This window comes from Mytilus edulis, chromosome 12 (assembly GCF_963676685.1).
Source record: "Mytilus edulis chromosome 12, xbMytEdul2.2, whole genome shotgun sequence".
Lineage (NCBI taxonomy): Eukaryota > Metazoa > Mollusca > Bivalvia > Mytilida > Mytilidae > Mytilus > Mytilus edulis.
The window spans coordinates 59,456,069-59,470,164 of NC_092355.1; positions in this window are offsets into that span (position 1 = coordinate 59,456,069).

Here is a 14,096-nt window from a genome sequence, read left to right on the forward strand (position 1 = left end):
CCTGTTTGTTTATGACACCAAAACATTTTTTGTGATCGTATAATGGTATGATGTCTTTTATTAAGTTTCAAGAAGAATTCTTTAATTGCACATTATTGCACAATAGATCTTGATATTTGTTTTGTGTCAGAAACCTATATTATGTCAAAAATTAGATAACAATCCAAATTCAGACAGTATCAAGCTTGTATATTGTGTCAAAATTTGGCCAAGCTGTTAAGGATCCAACCTCTTCAGTCGTATCAGGCTGCGCAAATCATTTAATTATATCTAGTGAAACCTCTCACTCTTTTGACAGTTGCACACAATTACATTATATTGACAATAATGTGTGAACAGTAATATTTGAACATGTCAAAAACTTGGGTACAAGTGTCAGGATTGAATTATAAACTTAATCACTTTAATGACACAGATATGTAACAAAGAAACACAAAAAAAAGGCTCTGTGTTGAAGGCCGTACATTGACCTATAATGGTTTACTTTTATAAATTATTATTTGGATGGAGAGGTGTCTCATTGGCATTTACACCACATCTTCCTATATCTATATAGCAAAGCACATAGCAATAAGGAAAGAAAACACACAAATTTTACCATTGCACAATAACACAATGACAAGATGAACAAGTCAAATAAATATCACAAAAAATAGATCTAAACAATAAAAGTCATATTCATAAAAACAAATAAAAGAATATACTGTAACATGTTATTAAGATGATAAACCTCAGTTACCGATATTAGAATGTAGAAGAAAGGCCAAAGATTCCTGAGTAACATTCAAACTTTGGCCTTTGTTAGTCTTGTATTATTTTAACTTTTAGTTTCTTGTGTACAATTTTGAGTTTAGTATGGCGTTCATTATCACTGAACTAGTATATATTTGTTTAGGGGCCAGCTGAAGGACGCCTCCGGGTGGGGGAATTTATCGTTGCATTAAAGACCTGTTGGTGACCTTCTGCTGTTGTCTGCTCTATGGTCGGGTTGTTGTCTCTTTGGCACATTCCCCATTTCCATTCTCAATTTTATCATAAATCGAAAAATAAACTGACAAGGGTCAATAAGAAAATATGTGGCACCCATTGTGTTGCGTATGTTAGTATAAATCCAGTAAGGAATATAATTTGATAGGTCTTATTCCTGAAAAGGGAACAGAATTGTAGTTCATAAGTGACATATTCAAGATTATCTGTGAAACTGATATTCCATAATGATCAACCAACTAGTGATGGCATCTGTAAAATTTACGAAGGGATGATTTCAACTTTTGATTAAATAGCTTCCTTATGAGCATCAGCCCTCTATTAAGGGAATCATGATAGACTGTACAAGCCCTGGACTATGGTATCAACTGGGAGATATATATACAAGGTCATAATTGGCACTGAATTCCATTACCATTATCCATATACAAAGAATGAAGCATCCAGGTCTTTCAAATTCTTGAATATAAAGCTTTTAAGAAGTCAACTTATGCCGTCGCCAGATCACTATCTCTATGTCAAGCTTTCTGCAACAAAGATTGCAGGCTCCATAAAAAACCGCTATGAAAATAAAAAGTCATTCCCAAAAGGGTTCACGATTTGACATCTGTAAGTTGGATGTCAGTTACATATTATTTTGTTTCACTGACGGAGATCTATACTTATACTTTATTTCCAATCTTTAACAAGATTGTGTCCAAAGTACACGGATGCCCCACTCGCACTATCATTTTTCATGTTCAATGGACCGTGAAATTGGGTAAAAAATCTAATTTGGCATTAAAATTATAAAGATCATATCATATGGAACATGTGTACTAAGTTTCAAGTTGATCTGACTTCAACTTCATCAAAAACTACCTTGACTGAAAACTTTAACCTGAAACTCCCACTTTCATTTATTATGTTCAGTGGACCGTGAAATTGGGGTCAAAAGACTAATCAGGCTTTAATATTAAAAAGATCATATCATAAGCAACAAGTGTACTAAGTTTCAATTGATTGGACTTCAGCTTCATCAAAAACTACCTTGACCAAAAACTTTAACCTGAAACTCCCACTTTCATTTTCTATGTTCAGTGGACCGTAAAATTGGGGTCAAAAGTCTAATTTGGCTTTAAAATTAGAAAGATCATATCATAAGCAACAAGTGTACTAAGTTTCAAGTTGATTGGACTTCAGCTTCATCAAAAACTACCTTGACCAAACACTTTAACCTGAACGGACGGACGGACGGACGCACAGACGAACGGAGGCACAGACCAGACAACATAATGCCCCTCTACTATCTTAGGTGGGGCATAAAAAATAGTTTTCTGCAGGATATCCTATAAATTAGAAGCTGTCTATACGTTACTGAAAGTTCTACATCTTGTTTTACTTGCAGAGTATGAAAAAAAGATATATATTTTTCATATACTCTGCAAAGAAAACAAAATTTCTGGCAAAAACAATCGGTAATAAACGAATGTTACCTTCATTCTAATCGCTGAAGCTATTTACAGGAAAAACATTTGTTTGCTGTGATTCAAATAACTTACTTCAAATCGAAAACTAAACTTTGTTAAAAAACCACTTGGACAACAAAAAGTCATTCCCAAAAGGGTTAACAATGTGAAATCTGTAGGAAATGGATGTCAGTTACATATCATTATTTTGTTTCACTGGCGGAGATCTATACTAATACTTTATTTCCAATCTTTAAAAAATAGTATTCTGCAGGATATCCTATAAATTAAAAGCTGTATATACGTTACTGAAAGTTCTACATCTTGTTTTACTTGCAGAGTATGAAAAAAAAAAGATGTGTTTTTGTATACTCTTCAAATGAAATAAAATCTCTGGCAAAAACGGAAATATACTGATATTGCCTTCATTCTAATCGCAGAAGCCAGTTGCACAAAGAACAGTTATGTTTACTTTGATTCAAATCATTAACTTCAAATTTTCTATCGATACTGAGGCCTTATAGTTGCCTGATGGTTTTTGTAGTTCAACTACTAAGGTTGTAAATTCGAACCCCACATGTGGCAATTTCAATCTTTTTCAAATGTCATTGTCAGTTTGTTTTCGATTTATAAGCTTGAATGTCCAAGTTGTCTATCTTTTATATTACATATATTGTAAATATGGTAAGAGCAGAAAATGGAAATCATGTTATCAATGCTCGTTTCTCGTTTTGTTTATATAGATTAGACCGTTGGTTTTCCCGTTTGAATGGTTTTACACTAGTAATTTTGGGGCCCTTTATAGCTTGTTGTTCGGTGTGAGCCAAAGCTCCGTGTTGAAGGCCGTACTTTAACCTATAATGGTTTACTTTTTAAATTGTTATTTGTATGGAGAGTTGTCTCATTGGCACTCACACCACATCTTCCTATATCTATTTTAAGTTACGTACTGAATAGGATGGAAAAAATATTCAGACACCGTTCATACACAGTAAGGGAGGTCACTCTACCAAGCCCGGTATAAGACTTATTTTTATAATGTGGTTGTCTCCCTGAACACCTAAATTACGCAGTCCATTTTTTTTCTTTTTTCTTTTCTTCCTTTTACTCTCCAACTCTGTCATAAGAAAGGGAATGCTATATAATTACTTGTCCCGATGATATGATTCTAAAATACATGTAAGCGTATCAGTCAAAATTCGTTGAGGCCTGAAGACAGCTCAAATTTCGGAACAAAGAATAAAAGGATAAATAAAGTCTACGCATTGTCTTTAAAGATAAGAACAACATAGATTCCATATTTGTAAAGTATTACAGTCAATAGTATTATTGCGAAATGTATTTTATTCTGGCTAATTACCTGTGACAGTAAACAGGTCAATAACTGCGTATTAATAGATGTGATGTCATCTCTGGTTTTTTATATAACAAGTAGAAAGAAAAAAAAATCTTTTTGCGTAGGTAAAGGATTCTCCAAAATGCATCTTACTGGACTCAATATAGCCTGCCGACAAGTGAATTCAAAAACTGGCCATTATCGCTGAGTATATTGACAAAAATAATGAAACATTTGACATACGAGATCTAATGACGCAAGAAGTTGATAATAGGTCATTGAAAATTATATAGCCTGATTTTTTTATACGATCACGCTTTAAATACGAATTTTGGAGTGGGTATATACTTCGAAGTTAAGATATTCTGCTGACGCAGTTAATTACAATTATATGTATATACACAGGTATTATTCAAATGTTTAAATATGAAAAGGACGTATCAGTGTTTTCATAATGCAGACTTTCGATTTATATCTAAAAGTATACATGGTGACTTTTATAGTGTTCGTATTCTTTAACTGCAATATTCAACAAGACCTTCAGTTATAATAATTAGTAAGTTTTGTATGTGCATGCAGAAACTTAGATATACTGTTCCCAGATGCAAGTAGCATTCATGAGATCGAATCAGTCTAAATGCTTATGTATTTTTCGTATTTCAAAGGTCTTTATCATTAAAATCAATTGCAAATATATTTTTCGTCCTTTCATCAAATAATCATCTTACAAATTTGCTAACATTTTGAATAGGAAGACAGAGGCGGATTAAGAGGGACGCCAAGGGTTGATAGGGAATCATTGAAGCATGACCTGAGCCGGGCTCCCTCTTATGCAGTCAGTAGTCCCCCACTTATGTAAATTTCTGGATCCGTCACTGAAAGGTCTAAAAGGGAAATATCTAGGATACAGAAGTTTTGGAGTTAAGTATGACGTCCATTTTCAATGAACTAGTATTTTTATTTAGGTGCAAGGTGAGACCTATCTCCAGGTGCAGGATATTCTCGCTGCTCTGAAGACATACTGACGGTCTTCTGCTGTTATCTGCTCTTTGGTCAGGTTATTATCACTTTGACATATTCCACATTTTCATTCTCAATATTAAAAACATGGAAACGTATTAAAAATCACTTTGTTAAAACCTGGCTACGGACTAGGTAGATAATCAGCAAATACAACTTTAAGACCAGGTTCGCACCTCATCTGGGCTAGTATAGTCCGTTTGACTTCTATAAATCTTCAAAAAATAATTCTTAAAAATTCATTTTTAAAGATAAATATTTTTTTTCTTCATGTATGTTAATGTATGATATATACGAACTCTGACTATGAATATCATAATTTTAAACCTATAATCAAGAAAGTTACTCATTAGGTCTCTATGTTACTTCAATTTATTTTAATATGAAATACTCAATGGAGTACGTATGAGTAGTGTAACAGCCTTCCATTCAAAACAAAAACATTAGACATGTGCTCTAAACCTGTTTTATTGTACCATGTGACTTTACTCATTTAAATAACTCTGGTCATGTGGTTACTGAGCTTTCTGTATTCAATGAGAAATACAAAAGCATGCACACATGACCAGAGTTATTTAAATGAGTAAAGTCACATGGTACAATGAAACAGGTTTAGAGCACATGTCTAATATTTTTGTTTTGAATGGAAGGCTGTTACACTACTCATACGTACTCCATTGAGTATTTTATATTAAAATAAATTGAAGTAACATAGAGACCTAATGAGTAACTTTCTTGATTATAGGTTTAAAATTATGATATTCATAGTCAGAGTTCGTATATATCATACATTAACATACATGAAGAAAAAAAATATTTATCTTTAAAAATGAATTTTTAAGAATTATTTTTTGAAGATTTATAGAAGTCAAACGGACTATAACTATTTTCAACTTTTTGCAGTTATCAGTGTTCGCCGTACTTATCTGGTGAAGAGTTTAATTGTTTCCATTAAATTTTTGAAAACTGGCTTATGTAAACTTCTAGTCTCATTTCTTAGAAGCCTGATTCATAAGTATGGTATAGGGTGGCAAATGACAATTTAATATGTATTATATTTTTTTCTTTCTTGGAAGAGGACGTTTTCATGCGATAATTAAAGATAAATGTTTTCTTCGAACTGAGTCACGAAAAGAATACTACAGGGAAAGTTTGCCCAATTATCCGTATTCTTCCTGACCGTTCTGTTTAATAAAATTTGGGTTTCGCACTTCTACTTTACTGTAATTTTGCTTTGTTCTTTTAAGCAAACACTATAATAGGTAACTACATACATGTACCTGTATAACCCAATAAACAGTGACTAGGTTTTAAAAATAAATCAGATATAGGAAATTAGATAGTATTCACGAAGTACTTTAAATAAATACACAGTGTGGGTTGATATTGTGAAGGCATTTCCCCATTAAAGTATGACATCACACACAAATTAAATCAGTCTATTTTTCTCAATTTCACTAAATTATTTTCATAAATTGTGACTTCTTAAGGTAGATTTTTTTTTAATGCAAAGACATTTTATCTACAGGATATTTATAGGCATATCCAACAACGAGTTTCTAAAAGTTTTGACGAGTGAAGGGTTTTTTTTTTTTTTCTTCTTTTGGTAAAACCCAAATTCCTTTTAAATATTTTTTATCGCTTTTAAATGGTTTTTGTACTTATATAATGCCTATATAAATTATTTTTTAACATCATAAAACATTTGAATCTGAGGTCATAAGATTATTTTATTTGAGACAGACATTATTCAATCCGCTGCTGTCTTCATTTTCTATATGTACCTTGATTTTTGATAGGCAATTCATCACACGTTAGCATATTAATACGAAATGCATTGCCAAACAGTGCAGTTAAGAGACAGATAAATGGCTGCCAATAGTCAAGGTTATTTCAGGGAGGCTTATCTTACAGATCATTCAAAAAATTGGGTGACGGCTAAATAGCAGGGAATGTCGTGCGTTCGATCCACATTACTTACGTCTGATCATTCCGGAAATGTGTTTAGAAACGCAGCAATCTATCCGGCGTGTGATTTATTCCCGTCTTATTCTTTGTCAAAAGATCACGAGAGAGCGGATTCAAAAAGTCCTAATTTCTGTTATTTAATATCTGTCCCAAGTCAAGAACCTAAAGTCTTTGTTAATCTTGTGTGGTTTATTTTATATATAGGTTCATTTATATGTTTCGGAGTTAAGTTTGGCGTCCATATTTCGCTTAATAAGAATAAATTTTTGTTTAGAGGCCAGCTAAAACCCGCCATTGGGTGTAGGATTTTTTCTCTGCGTTGAAGATCCATTGGTGGCATTGGACTGTTTTCCTCGCTTTGTCTGGTTGTTATCTCTTTGACACATTCCTGGCTTTCATTCTCCGTCAATTCTATTAGTATATAAATATTGAATTACTTTTTTGAATTTTTTTCACATTTTTGTTAAATTCTTCATGTAAGGATAATATTAAGAAAAATATTTAATAAACAGTATCATAAGATTAAAACACAAATAAACTTTTGCATCATTGATGGTCAACATCCCATTGCTTTAATTAATTCTGTGTAGGTTTGAGTCTAGAGAGGTTATTGTTGGGAAAATGAACAATTACTGAAGCGGTAATTTTGTGGAAATAGCTTCATGCGAACATAATTTCCCTTTGACTGTAAGAATCATGTATCCTTGATTCAACCTTTGTACTATTGTATGAAGGAGTATAATCCTACATTTATACACAAAAAAAAAGACGTGACGCATGTGCAGATGCATGCAGATAACATAGAAAATGTAAAGTGTCCTAGATAAGGGACATCGGTTTTTTTATAATATTTCGCCGGAGACCTGAATTATGTAACTAAAATCATTATCATATTTAGTCGGTAAACAAAATTACGGCATTGAATAATTTGTTCGACCTTTAAGGTTAGTGACTACGGGTGTAAATATCATTAACATACTATTTTAAGTATTTTCTATACCTACATGAATAACATGTGACTAGTTTATCATGACACATTACTATATACTTATATACTCATTTCCTCCTGAATTGAAGGCCGTTGGCTGATACTTGAAAATCGATATTCTCATACATGTACTTACGTTTCATATATTAGGGTACGATAAATGACTGACCCGTGTTAAAGAGTCATATCTCTTGCACGTAAAAGACAGCCTTGTAGAATTCTAAAAAAAAGCAGGCTTAATATGTCGCTTCATTTTTGAGGCAGCACTCGCACCCGCAAAGTGAAAAGAGATTAATTTAAGTTGCAATATCTTGTTTCCCAATCCACTATAAATAAAAATGTTTAAACTAAAATATGATATTTTTTTTTCCCTGAACTTTTCTTTTTGTGTAGCTGGCGTTCGATATGCCATTAAAGAAAGGAATATCTATACGAGTCTTGGAGATAGTATCCAGGTTCAATGATTTACAGAGATAAAAAGAACATCGCTTGTGCTTTTTAGTAGTTTAAAGGCTTCATGGGTACTTATCATTTTCTATAGACGGAAGACAGACTTAACCTCGACAACATGTCGAAATGAATACACTACCAGCATTCAAAGAAAAAAATCTGAAAGTTCATTCAGACACAAAATTTAATATACATTGTACACATATTTTTTAAAACTAAAAATATTTTTAAAGAAACGCGTTTCCCGGCAGGGAACAAGATAATTCAGTTCAAAATGGTCGAACATTTAAGATATTTGACCAGTCAGATAATACAAATATTTATAGATTTTGATGTTTTACGTCCAGCGGCAAATATTCCATTCATATTAAGGACAATGCCTGTTTATGAGATATGGAAATACTCTGTACTGTACTATACTGACGCGTACACTGAGTCGGATTTTTGATATATACTATAGCTATATATATAGGTATACATGAAAGCATGGCACCTTTCCTAAAACATTATCACGACTCTGTGGAAATCAGTCCTGGCTCTTACTCTTAATTACCACAAACGACACGTGTCGCAAAAGCTGGAAATACGACAATTTTAAGTCTGGTTTGATCATGACGGGGATTGCAGTCACTTCAGACAATTGAGGCGCGAATGCTATCACAGGACCACTATTCTACACATGAACTATATTGTAAATAATATATAAAAATAGAATTAGGATTGTCAGTATAGCTAGAATATTATCGGGATAGTGTTTACATTGATACACATCTTCAACTAGCATAGCAACTTTGATGACGGACAACTTTCAATGGCGGGTCCAAGGGGTCCGAGGGTTGGAACCGTCCTTATTTTAAGATCAATGCATAATGATAGGGACATACAGTTTGATCCTCCTATTATCCTGGATTGGGAACCCCCTTTAAGAGTGCCTTTCCAATTTGTAGTCCTACAAACATACACGAAAGATCTCTTGAGCGAAAGATTTGCCACTGAATGTTAAGCAGACAAAAATCAATCAATCAAACAACAGAAACAAACATCTTGTTGCATGAATAGAAAAAAAAAAAGATAACAAAAGGACGTTATGTGACATTTGCTTTTTTGCCGTGACTTCGCTTTCATCTGACAAACATTTTTTTTTTATATAAATGAGGCCGTTAGTTTTTCTTGTTTGAATTGTTTTACATTGTCTTATCGGGGCCTTTTATAGCTGACTATGCGGTATGGGCTTTGCTCATTGTTGAAGGCCGTACGGTGACCTATAGTTGTTAATGTCTGTGTCATTTTGGTCTTTTGTGGATAGTTGTCTCATTGGCAACCATACCACATCTTTTTTATATGATTGAAAAAAGTGAAAATAAGCTTCAGAGGGTCAATCATTAGTGACTATGTACTTAATAAAAACATCACCGTGGGAAGGGCTATTATTTCATAACATTATGTTGGTCATTTCAGTACAACCTTTACTCATGAACTACATAACCTTTTAAACTATTGCGAGTTTAACGTCTTAAGTAATGTTCACACATGACTAAATTTAAAAGTCAACAACCTATGCGATTGAAATATCAATTTACATATTTAATATTCATTTTGCACAGTCATGTTGTCAAAACAGCATTGAAAAGACCAATGCAAAATCAATCAAATAAACACAAATAAATAACAGAACACGCAAATGAAAATAAAAGGTTTTTTTTTCGTAAAGTGTCCCCAAATTAAAACAATCTTAGTAGAAGTGAAAGAAATCCGTGTATCTTTTCATCGATTAATTTATTTATTGTTACTAAAAAGCGTCATCTTCGCTAGCCAAGGGTTACGATCCACTCCCGTTCTCTTGTGGATCGTAACCCTTGTGAAGAGAACGGGAGTGGATCGTAACCCTTGTGAAGAGAACGGGAGTGGATCGTAACCCTTGGCTAGCGAAGATGGAAAAGCGTAGGATTGACTGACTGTTGTCCAGTTGCAAATATGTCATACATTCTCAGATCGATAAATGTAAGAACAATACTGACGAAATTATTTCAATGTGTTTTGAAATAGAATGATTTCGAACGAATTTGACATTTTGTGAAGAATGTTCCCTGTATAGCCGATTTTTAAATAATACTTTAAAATTCCCCAAATTTCATTGGCTCTTTGATTTTGTCACTATTTGGTGACGTGTTAGGAAATATGTTATCATGTTGAAAGAAATTCAAAGTTTTCATAATCTGCTGATACTGTAAAAAAATAGGAAATAAAGACTGTTTGATATGAAATTTCTTGCCGAGATCTGAAATCATTTTGTCAGTTGAACGGACGTACATGTCAGTTATTCAACCAGCTGGGTTATCTTAATTGTATTCTATACGTTGACTAGATATAATCATAATTGATATGAGGACCATCAAAACAGGATGAATTATATCTCAATTATTTTAACAATGATACATAAGTATCTACTTGCATGGTTACTTTAATGATAGTCTCAGTCATTTCCGCGTTGAATGTCTATGGACTATATATAACAGCTGAACTACGTACATACAGAGACGAGCATTTGTCTGCTGAAGGAAAAGTCTTTCTATTCATTTGATACGTCAATCTAATTGAAATATTGATCTATGATTATAACGTTATCAGAGATCAATGTTTTAATTAGATTGTTTGATACGTTGTTAATCAAAAAGGGGGGTCCCAAACCAGGTTAAAAAGGGGGTCCAACCATATATTCCCCACCCACTGTATCCGTCACTGGGGTACGCATTTAGAAAAGATGATACGGTCTCCTTTTGAAAGTAATGATTGGTTGATTGATTTTTTGTTGTTTAACGCTACTTTCAGCACTTTCGTGCTATTTCGTGGCGGTCAGATTTTATTGAAGGAGGAAGCCGGGGAGAACCATCATGCAACCTTTGGTAGAAAACCTCAGAATCCTAGTCAATTAAGACTGGATGCGAGCTAACCTGTCGCATGCAGGATTCGAACTCACAAGATCGGTGCAGTGGCGGAACCAGCCATTTTAAAAAGGGGGGGGTCCCAACCCAGAGTAAAAAGAGGGGTCCAACTATATGCTCCCATTCAAATGCGTTGATCGTCCAAAAAAGGGGGTTCCAACCCCCGGACCCCCCCCCCCCCCCATCCCCATGATCCGCCACTGTCGGTGGGGAACAGGATAGGGAATCAGTGGGAAAGCGTGCGATTTGGGACAAAATAAAAAGGAATGAAAAAAGGCAGTATTTTGGAAATTAGCCTCCCCGTGTCACCAACCTCAAAATAAACAAGAATAAATGAAATGATTTTAAATTATATTTTTTTCTCAAACAATTTGGTTGGTGCACAATTTAAAAAAAATATAATGATATCTAGTTTTCCTCCTCACTAGGCGTCCGTCGTCCGTAAATTTTTACAAACATTGCGGTCTCCCCCAAAAAACGTCCTAATTTAACAAATCTTGGCCATAATCATATTGTTGATGTATAAAGTTTAGATCTACAAATAAATCTATATAGCCAGCATCGTCCGTTGACTCTTTATTGAAGTTATTTCCCTTCTATGACGATTTTCACCATTTTTCTGTGCATTTTAATCTCTATTGATTTGAAAACTATATTATAAAGTTAGAGACTTCCGCAAAAAAGGGACCAACTAGAAAAAAAACTACTAAAAATTTCATGGCTGAAATCTCAAGTCGACTCGTTGCCTGTTATATTGAAAAAACCTGATGTAATAGATACAAATGTAGATTAAAACTTTCAAAAGCAATAAAGATCACCAGGAATGATCTACAAATAATATGTCAACTAGACTAAAATTGACTGTTAACTATTTATAGAGTTATTGCCCTTTCACGATGATTATTACCAAAAATGGCTCTTTATAGCCTCTAGTTTTACTTAACATCTTCCCTACGTTTAGCAGTTTTGAATCGTTTTAAAAAGAGAGGAATGGTACCATTGTCTCAGTTTTATGTCAGATATTTGAAGAAAAAAAAAAACATAATTTTGTTAATTTGTCTTTAGAGCTCTAGTCTTGAAACTGGGGTAAAATAAATTTCAAACCTTGTTGTTATGAATAGGTCTAAATGTAGAATGATTATATTTTGAGTTTCTCCAGAATAGTCTACGTTTATCTAGTTCGTGATGTTTAATTTTTTAATGTCCTATATACTAGTAGTAAAAAGTTACACGTATCCGTATATATAGGTAAAGCATGCATGGATACGATATGCATCATATCATAGGTATTTCACCGACCTTGGAACCAAGGTGATATAAAGTACAGATAAAAAAGTAGAACGAAAACTCGGTTACAGTTGAAGTGAGACATAAAAACTGTCACACTTTAAAGAAAAAAAAAACGAAAGATGAATAGAAATAATTAAGTCAAATAATAATCACACAAACTAAAGATCTCAGTTATACTAAATCAAATATTTGTATTTCTGGAAATCAATATATTTTTTTTCTCTTGTGTATACGAAATGGATTCCCTCCGAGATTTCAACGAGACTGAAACGTCAGAAGAATATATCCTTTTCTGTTCAGTATTTGGTTATTTTTTTCATTCTATATATATGCCTGAAGTTTGATGGGAAGTGTAGAAATATGGTCAGTCTAGTGTATTTCTACCTGCAGTTAAACCCTTGCTTAAATATGGCTTCCGTTAGGCTTTTGGGGATGAACAAATACACAGCCACGTCCGATCAGAGATATGGATTAAATCTTATTCTGAACAACTAAATTCCTCTTCCTTCATTGATGAAGATGATTAACGTCCCGCGGAAACTATTAGTTAACCGTTTGAATTTAATATGGTAGGGTTATGTATCCTGATTTGCTAAATACTGACACGTTTAACTGGATTGTAGATTCTATCACACAGCTAACAATCCCTGATCGGGATAACGTATAACCCAACATGGAAACATTACTCTATTTCAAGCTGACTAGTTTTAACATTCTTTTACTGCTAAGTGGTACGTAGCGGAAAAAAAGCCGAAACCACTTTGATTCATTCTGAAATCACGACCCCTTTTTGCACTCGGGCACTTATGCTATTTTGAATTGATTTGTGCTTTTTTTTTTTCAATAGTTGTGTTGTCAGTTTGTTTAGGGTAAATTTAGGGGGTAGGAGTAACCCACAATCTGATTAAGAACAATTGTTTTCAAAAATTTAAAAAATGCACAATTTCAACAAAATAAAGGATTGGCATTTCTTGTATGAAAAAAAGATGAATTGTGGAATTGTGATTTTTTTCCCCCATGATAATAGCCGAATATGTAAAATCAGATGAAATATTGGAAAATCATCAAAAACAGTGGTGGATCCAGGGGGGGGGGGGGGGGTTCCGGGGGTTGGAACCCCCTTTTTGACGATCAATGCATTTGAATGGGGGCACGTAGTTGGAAACCCCCCACACACACACACACCCTTTGCCCTGGGTTAGGAACCCCCTTTTTAAAATGGATGGATCCGCGCCTGAAAAATGGGTATTTTCGAAGGGCAGTAGCGAAACAAATAAGTGTACCACCATATGGTTTTTTTTCTTCAACCAATTGTTATTTTTTTCCATGTTTTTCCATTTTATTTTCAAGCTTACTGTCCTTATTGTAACGCTGTTTCTGCTATCTGTTTACTGTATTTTATAATCTAAAAGATATAAGTATATTTACCATGGAGGTAATTAATGAATATGAATTCCTTTTAAGGGAGCAAAATAGTTTCAAATATAATAAAATAATAAAAATAACAAAACTCCTTTTTCGATCGGTCGTTCAATCTTTACCAAGTTTTCGACTTAATAAATAAATAGAGGGTTCTATTCCTCCCCAGCTTGGCAAGATATAATTATTTCAATGATCGATGTTTCTCGAAATACGATTTAAAGTAATCGATATATCATCATGACAAT